At 41.4% G+C, this 8,582-nt stretch overlaps 1 protein-coding gene and 1 non-coding gene across 3 annotated transcripts in view; both read left to right on the top strand.

Moving 5' to 3' along the window:
• The first annotated feature begins 691 nt into the window (after positions 1 to 691).
• Positions 692 to 8,582, top strand: part of fbxo34 (F-box protein 34) — a 38,345-nt gene continuing 30,454 nt past the window's right edge. The window contains exons 1-2 of one of the 2 annotated variants that reach the window (XM_078233880.1): positions 692 to 893; positions 1,019 to 1,230. The gene's annotated coding sequence lies outside the window, so the exon portion shown is untranslated. The remainder of the gene's footprint in view (positions 894 to 1,018; positions 1,231 to 8,582) is intronic. The other variant, XM_078233881.1, reaches the window with a different exon arrangement.
• Positions 5,331 to 5,529, top strand: LOC144507401 (U2 spliceosomal RNA). Its single transcript, XR_013500092.1, has one exon. It is a non-coding gene; the product is annotated as a U2 spliceosomal RNA (small nuclear RNA).

Genomic DNA, 8,582 nt, shown 5'->3' with positions numbered 1-8,582 from the left:
AAGGCTGAGATACCACTTTTAAAAATTGCTTCATATGAAACATATGAAGCTTAAATGCAACCCAATGACCTCAACCAAGTGCAGCATCCGCATAACTACACTTGATCTTAACCAAAAGGCCGACAACTACCCCCTTTGCACTAAGAAAGGGCTCGTTGTAGGTTATCTTTGAATTTCCAGGGCATTGCCCTCCCATGTTTTCCCTGCCAAGGGGTATGCTCTCTCTCCAAGGCTGGGGATCACACACCACAATACAACAACATGCACATCCCCATCACAATACAATGACCATTGTGAGTCTTCCACAACCCTCCAGGGCTTCACCTTCTGGATGTTCTCACCTCCCGGATTTTTGCCTGCTCGATCATCCGGGGTACACCGTCCGGGCTACAGACAATCCACAAAGATAAATTATAAAACAACAATTAATATTCGGCGCTGGTTTCGGACGGCAATATACCCAGACTCAGCACCCTGGGCTATTGACAATCCTGTCAGACCTCCTCAGCGCGCAGCTCTCTGGGATACTGGCAGTCCTGCCCGGGGAGGACGCCAGAGCGCGCAGTATCCTGGGATACTGGTTGTTCTGTGTGGGATGGGAAGGCCGCAGCGCGCAGTACCCTGGGATACTGGCAGTCCTGCTTGGGAGGGCGGCGGGACGAGATCTCCGGAGCGCGTGGTACCCTGGGATACTGGCAGTCTTGTGGCCTCAAGTGCGGGAGGAGTGGCGGTGTTGGTGGAGGTTTCGGCGGTGATAACAGCAGCATCGTTGTGTGTATGTGAATCGAGAAACCGCGCTCTGGGTGCGAAGCCCAGGCGGGGTTCTGCTGGTCCCGGTCCCTCCTAAACCTGATTCCGAGGGACCGGTACAAAGGCCAACATCCCGAATCCAGGTGAGTTTCTCCCTGGTTTTTTTTGCGCCACGTCCCGGGTGGGGGCGGGGTGCGGTTGGCCTTTGAATTTTGCGGCCGAGGTGGGTTTAATTGGTATGTTTATTTTTTAATCGGATGTCTTTCAGCGCCGCGTCTTTGAATGTAGGAAGCATAGAGAGAGGTAGGCCGCAGCCTCGGGCTCTGCTGACAGCAGGTTCCCGCATGCCGGAACTTGCTCTGTTCTGGGCTTGAGCAGCAGGAGCTTTTTGCCCCCCTTCCCTGATGTGATGTGAGCCAGGGGTCAGGAACTGTGTCACTGGCTGAGGCAGCACAGCAAAAGCGATCCAAACATCTTGAGGTCAGTCACTGAAAATCTTGTGTAGCCAAATTCGGGAGAAACATTTACTGTTTGAACAGAGTTCATCCAACAAACACTTTTTGTGCATTCTGATTGTCTTTTTATGTAATTGTATTTTCTCCTTTCTTCGGCCCTATATTTAACCAATTTCAGTACCTCTCGTGTTGATGTTGGCTTTTTGCTATTTTGATAAACATTTCACCTCTTTTTTGTTGAACTGGATGTTCTCAACTGAAGTTATGGTGAGGGGAAACGGTAAGATCCGTCCTTATCAAACTATATTTGACAACATGTTCACTATATGCTATTTATTGAGAAGCCGTGTTTATGTGTTGAACTAAATGGACCTGGTCTTCCTTTTAGTGTGTTTAAAATTGTAAAAACCTGTATAAGTGTTACAATTCAATTTTTTAATTATGCATTTGTTAGTGTGCTTTGTAAAGTACTTATTTTTAATTTTCCTGATAGGGTCGTTTTGACCAAGTGACCATTTATTTTGTATGTTTGCACTTTTGCCTCTGGGTTAGAGGTTTGTGAATTAGTCTTACCAGGGCATTGAGGTGTAAAATAGGTTGTCATTCAAGTATAATACTGAGGTGGATCCTTCTGATGAAATGCTGATCTGAGGGTGTTAGATCCCATGGTAATATTCAAAAAATAGTATGTCAAGTGTCCTGACCAGCATTCCTTCCTTAATTAACAACAAAATTAAATGGTCATTCATTCATTTTTGGATTTGGTTGAAACCTGGCAGGTGGACAAGTGTAACTCCTCCCTTCATGATAGGGAGACCAAAAGCCACAAACAATAGACCAGTTAGCTTAAGATCTGTCATCAGGAAAATGCTGGAATCTATCATTAAGAAGGTTATAGGCAGGCGCTTAGAAAGTCCCAATGCAATTGGGCAGAGTCAACTTGATTTTGTGAAAGGGAAATCGTATTGGATTAATTTATTAGAATTTTTTGAGGAAGTAACAAGCAACATGGATAAAAGGGAGCTTGTGGATTTACTGTACTTGAATTTTCAGAATGGTGTTATATGAAAAGTTAATAAACAAAATAAGCTTGTGATGTAGGGGGGTAACATTGTTATGGATAGAGGATTGGTTAATTAAGTGGAAGCAGAGTGTAGGCATAAATGGGCCATTTTCGGGTTAGCAAGATGCAGCGTGTGGAGTGTAACGGATCTGTGTTGGGACTCCACTATTTCCAATCTATATCAATGATTTGGATTGCGGGACCTAATAATATATGGTCATAATATATTCACAAATGAATGGGCAAAAAAAAGTTGGCAGATGGAGTATAACATAGGTAAATGTGAACTTGCTCACTTTGGCAGGAAGAATAAAAATCAGCTTATTATTTAAATAGAGAGAGATTGCAAAACTCTGGTACAGAGAGATCTGTATTTCCTGGTGCATGAATTGCAAACAGTTAATATGCAGGTACAGCAAGTGATTAGGAAGACAAATGGAATGTTGTGGTTTATTGCAAGGGGAAAGGAACATAAAAGTAAGGATGTTTTGCTACAGTTATATAGGGGGTATTGATGAAACCACATCTGTACAGTTTTAGTCTCCTTGTATAAAAAAGGATATAATTACATTAGAAGCAGTTTGAGGAAGGTTCACATGCCTGCTTCCCAGAATGAGGGGCGATCCCCTGAGAAAAGGTTGAGCCTGTATCCATTGGCGTTTAGGAGAATCAGAAGTGATCTTATTGAAACATAAAAGATCCTGAGGGGAGTTGATAGGGTGGATGCTGAAAGAATGTTTCCCCTTGTGGGAGAGACTGGAATTGGGGATACAGCTTAAGAATAAGGCAAATAAATTCTCTCAAAGGGTCGTGGGTCCGTAGAACTCTCTTCCCCAGAGAGTGGGGCATGCAGGGTCACTTAATATTTTTAGGGCTGAATAAATGGATTCTTGATTGACTAGGGGGTCGACAGGAAAGTGGAGTCTTATTAAATGGCACAGAAGGCTCAAGGGACTGAATGGCCGACTCCTGCTCCTAGTTTGTATATATGCTCGTATTCGCCTACACCACAGCCACTGCTCCATATTAGTGCTGCAACAACAACTTCAATCGTTGTAATGGTGAGGTACTAGTTCTTTTGGTGAAAATGAGACCCACCTCAAAATGTAATTTTTTGCAGCTTCATGAATGCACTCTGCCACTGACATCAAATGTCAAGCAGTGTTGCACAGCATGGTTTTCAGGAAGCTCTCGGTTGGTTGCTATTCTGCTGTGATAGCAGGTTTTGCATTGCTGGTCAGTCCATTTTATCCATGTGCAGAGAGGGTAAGAAGACAAAAACTAAGCTGTGGATGTGACTTTTAAACACAAGTTCATTCCATTCCTAATATTTGTGTTGTTGACAGTGATCTGAAATACACCTCATGGTATAAACAATCTATGATCCCATGGTACTATTCAAAAACAGTTTGCCCCATTGTACGGACTTAAACTTGATTTGTCAATAGGAATATTTATTGTATTGCTGTCAGTATGTTACAGAAAAAATACACTTAATATGGCTCATTATAATGCTGATGAGGTCGAAAAACATTGTCAATTCATCATTTCAGTTTACTTTAATGGCTGCCACCACAAGTGACAGACTTGTTGACAACCTGCAGTTTCTGAGTCCTTGCCTTTGGCAGCCCTTTTAAGATAAGACAGCTTCATCCTATGCTCTTGTATTGCTATGTTGTTCTGTTTTGAATTTTGTGGCAGCCTGGAGGGTACAGAAATGGCTTCTTTAAACATGCAACATTTATTTAAAAAATATATATTTTGACATATATTTAAAAATTGAAGCCGCATGTCAAGCTTTCTCTTTTGTCGTCTGAGGAAGCAAATAAAGTTTTTAGAACTTAAAGCTCAGAAACGAGTGTGAAATAAGGTTGTGTTGTGCTGAATATCTTTTGGAATTAAAACGGATTTCCATTTAGGTGTTTACGTTATATGATAAGTTCAAACGTTGCTAACATGCTTGATGACATTTGGATCTCCTGATTGAATTACTTTGTTACAGTACATGTATCTATTCTACGTTATAAATTTATTTCTAAGCCTGGGTGCAGAGTTGCAGTGAATATTTCTTTTTGCCAGCTTTAGTCACTGGTGTGTTCTACTGGGTTTATAATTAACAATCAAGATTTTTCAGTAGTAAATATCTGAAAACCTTCTGAATAACTTTTTGCTGCTGGTGGCCTTATTGGAAAAAAAATCAATTTTTGAGAATTTCCTTTGGTCCTTTAGCAAATTATTGGGAGAAGAGCACCGTAAAGACATTTGTTTAAGAGTGGCATCTTTTAAAGTTCTTCATTTTTGAAGATTCATGATCTAACTGGTGCCGTTGGATTTTACAATGGAATAGCCATGATCTAGCTAATAATCAGTCCTCGGCTCCTTTCTCTACTGTATGGTCCTGCACTTTTTCCTCCATTTTCAAGTTTTCTAACGTTATTCCCTTTTTCCCTCTTGGTCTGCATCGTTCTAGTCCTCCTTCAGCAAGTTCCCATGCCTCAGAATTTGGCCAATCTAAGCTTTTTGCTTTTTCTTGATATTCAGTAAAGATCTTTCTACCTCCATCATTTGGAAACAAAATGTAGAGTATGGTATGTTGTTTGGGAATCCTCAAATGCAGCAGCCATCAGTGTATTCATGGTATTACTTGTTTCACTACATCCCGCCCGTACAGTAAACATATACATAAATGTCAGCAGGTAGGTAATTGCATAATTTCCAAGCTAATGAATGAGAGGCTTTACAGTGCTAAGTTTAACTGTTTAGTAAGAGTGAATTAACAGTTTATTTTTGTAGTGTGACGTCAGTGTATCTTTGAGTTTCTTAAATCCTGTTCTCTGTAGCTCAAAGCCTTAGCTGATGTCATTGTTGCTGGGCAAGGGCTCCTTTTATTGCTCCTTAAGTGGTTTAAATGGGAAGTGTTTATGAGATTAGCTTTTACGACCCTGCATTGTTAGGAGGAAAACTGGTTGGCAGTCAGGTGACAGGAGCTCTTTTATTTTTCAGTTTGGAGCTGCAGGTTTGAGTTTTAGAAGGGACATCAAGCTGAAAAGAAGTATTTCTCGATCGCTTCTCGGCCTTTTGGCTAAGATCAAGTGTAGTATCAACATTCTGCACTTGGTTGAAGTCGTGAGGTTACACTGAGGCTTCATTTAAAGCAATTTTTTAAAGCGGCATCTCGGCCTTTTGGCTAAGATGCAAATAAGATCAAGCCTTGGAGGAGATGCAGTGCCTGCTCCAATCAGCTTGGATCATGTAGATCAAGCCCAAGACAAGAAGTGAGAGGCCTGTCTTGTCAGCTTGGATCTGGAATGTCTCACTTGCTGAGACTTTGAATTGGACTTTGATTGGATTGAATTGGATATATAAACCAAAAAAAAATTCTCGCTCCCTATTTTGTTTGGTTATCTGAAAACATCGTCTTGCCTTCCTGGAGTAGAAAATCTGCTGTTGGTGGATTGCCATGATGTGGGGATGCTGGTGTTGGACTGGGGTAAGCACAGTAAGAAGTCTCACAACACCAGGTTAAAGTCCAACAGGTTGGTGGATTGACCAGAGTCTACTTGGGGTTCTGGGAAGCTGTTCTGAATTCAAATTGTTCTGGGTGTGTCAAGAGGACTGCTAGAACTTACAAAGCGGAAAGTTTTCAATTCTCCAACCAAAGGACTCAATTCCAGTAGGGTTTTGTCTTTGGCAACAGTTTTGGTTGATTGGAACATCTTAGATATATTCGTTAAGGATTATACATTCATTTGTTTTTTTTGTTTGTAATTGATAAAAGATATTGCTAATTTTCTTTTCATACATGTTAACTATATTAATAACCTCTCTGCTGGGTCATTTGAATCATACCTGAAGTGAAACGCATCATGCTTATCCTAGCCAAAATCAAGGTGCAAAACCTATGATCCAGGCGGGCTCCATAAAACACTTTGGAGTTTCTGACCTGAACCATAACAGTAGTGATATTGCATTTGAGTTTGCCAGTCATTGAATAGCCCTGCCTGGGCGAAGCAGTGTGGGGGCGGTGAAACAGCTTGTTACAGTGGGAATGTGCAAGAGCATTTTTCTGTTTTCTTGTATCTCAGCATTTATGCATTTGCTCTACTCCATAAGTAAAGTCTGCATTTAATTCTTTTGAACAATTCTTCCTGTGCGGCACAGTAGCACAGTGGTTAGCACTGCTGCTTCACAGCTCCAGGGACCTGGGTTTGATTCCCAGCTTGGGTCACTGGCAGTGTGGAGTTTGCACATTCTCCTCGTGACTGCGTGGGTTCCCTCCGGGTGCTCCGGTTTCCGCCCACAGTCCAAAAATGTGCGGGTTAGGTTGATTGGCCAGGTTAAAAATTGCCCCTTAGAATCCTGAGATGCGTAGGTTAGAGGGATTAGCGGGTAAATATGTGGGGGTAGGGCCTGAGTGGGATTGTGGTCGGTGCAGACTCGATGGGCCGAATGGCCTCCTTCTGTACTGTAGGGTTGCTATGATTCCTGAGGAATTGTTAGCATTGAAACCACAAACTAGTAATTATATTCACAATTTTGGCAGTTTAAATGCATTCTTTAAAATTGCCGTGTTTATGTTAGGACGGGGAATATTTGCAAATAAAAATGCACTGTTCTATAGGATTCAGCGTGAATACCATGAGTTATAATCACTTATTGGGGCAGTATGTAGTAAGTGGAACACACTAAAATTAGGCATGTCATTTATTGCATTTTTTAAAAGCATTCTTGAGATGCAGAGAAGGCAACATCTTATTGCCCTTCCCTAACTGCCCTGAAATTGTGGTGAAGTGAAGCAGTCTTTATGATGACAATGCTCGTAAGAAATTCCAAGGTTTTTTACCCAGTGATGATGAAGAACAATTATTGGCAATTGACTCATCCTACATTCTTATTCTTTTTTCTTTGCTGATTTGCATTTTGGGAGGTACAGTGCCTGGAGGTGTTTGCAGGTCAGAGTATATAGAAGTAGCATGATCCCTGAAGGATAGGAGTGAGTCATTTAGATTTTTATCACAATCTGACAGATTTGTCATTTGTTTTCCTGGTCCAGGCCCAAATTAACAGTTTCATTGACGTCAGTTTCACAATTTGTGGTGGTGAGATTTCAACTTGCAACCTCTACGTTTCAGGTCCAATTCCGTAACTATTTACACAGATTAGTTTTGGCTATGCCACTTGCACATTTCTTTCTACTTGCAGGGCATAATAAGTTGCATGTTGAAAACTAACAATATTGTCATGGAATCCATTGATCCTTCTATCAGTAGATGCTAAATTAGAAGTCTGTGGAGATTGCAATGTTTAAGGTACAGGATGTTCCCATGCACTGATTCCTGCCTAGTAACAAGGGTGGGACTCTCTGGGAGTGTTTTGATGGGTCTCCAGATCAGTTCAGGGTTCAGTGAACAGCTCCTCTTGAGGTAGTCAGTTTCGGGAATTCTGCCAGCCAACAAGTGTCACCAAGGCAAAATGGACAGACAATTCCCAGTTAACAGAAAGGAGCAGAGAAACAGACTCCAACGTGAAGAAAGAGCTGCAGGCAGCAGACTTTAAGTGAAGAGGGCCATTGGGGCAAAGATAGCCCTTTGGAGAAATGATATTCTGCTTGGCAGAGCCAAGTGTTTGTTTGAGTGTACTCGGGAATCCAGAGAGGAGGAACTTTGGAGAGCAAAATTGAAACCCTGTGAGGGGACCATTCTTAAAGCTGTCCAAGTGGGAGTGACTTTAAGAGAACATCAAGGAGGATCTTCAAAGGTCAAGATTGGAGACCCTTGTGCAAAAGATGAAGTTTCAGTGAGATTGGTTGACTCGCAGTGGGACAAATGTCTGGGTGATTTTTTGAGAAATCTTTTGGTTGCACCTGTTATTTACTCTGTAGCATGATGTGTCCGACCACTCTTTGTCTGATAATTCATATGCATCTCAAACTTACTCTGAATGTTGGCATACGAAGGTACATATTGTAAATGGTTTTAGTTTTCTGAACTTGTATAGTTGGTTTTGTTTGTTCAAACATGTGGAATCTTGTGGCCTTATTCCAAAAGCAGGTGTCTTTAATCTCGATCTTTATCTACTTTAAACAAAAAGTTATCGGTACCTAACTGGATCTTTCCCCATGTTCTGGTGACAGATCAAGGATCATAACAATGTCAATTCCAAAAGTAATGAGAACTAATTTATGAAAATTGTTCAGGGCAACTGTAACCCATGGAGTATTATGTTTCACCAGAAATATGACTTTTCTCTTTTGTGGGTCTCACAATAGTTTTTTTTAAACAGACTAGATCATAGAATGGCTGGATCCCAAGGAG

Source organism: Mustelus asterias, chromosome 18 (assembly GCF_964213995.1).
Source record: "Mustelus asterias chromosome 18, sMusAst1.hap1.1, whole genome shotgun sequence".
NCBI classification, from domain to species: Eukaryota; Metazoa; Chordata; class Chondrichthyes; order Carcharhiniformes; family Triakidae; genus Mustelus; species Mustelus asterias.
Note: the sequence above shows the minus strand (reverse complement) of the source record. Positions and strands in the feature narration are given on the sequence as shown.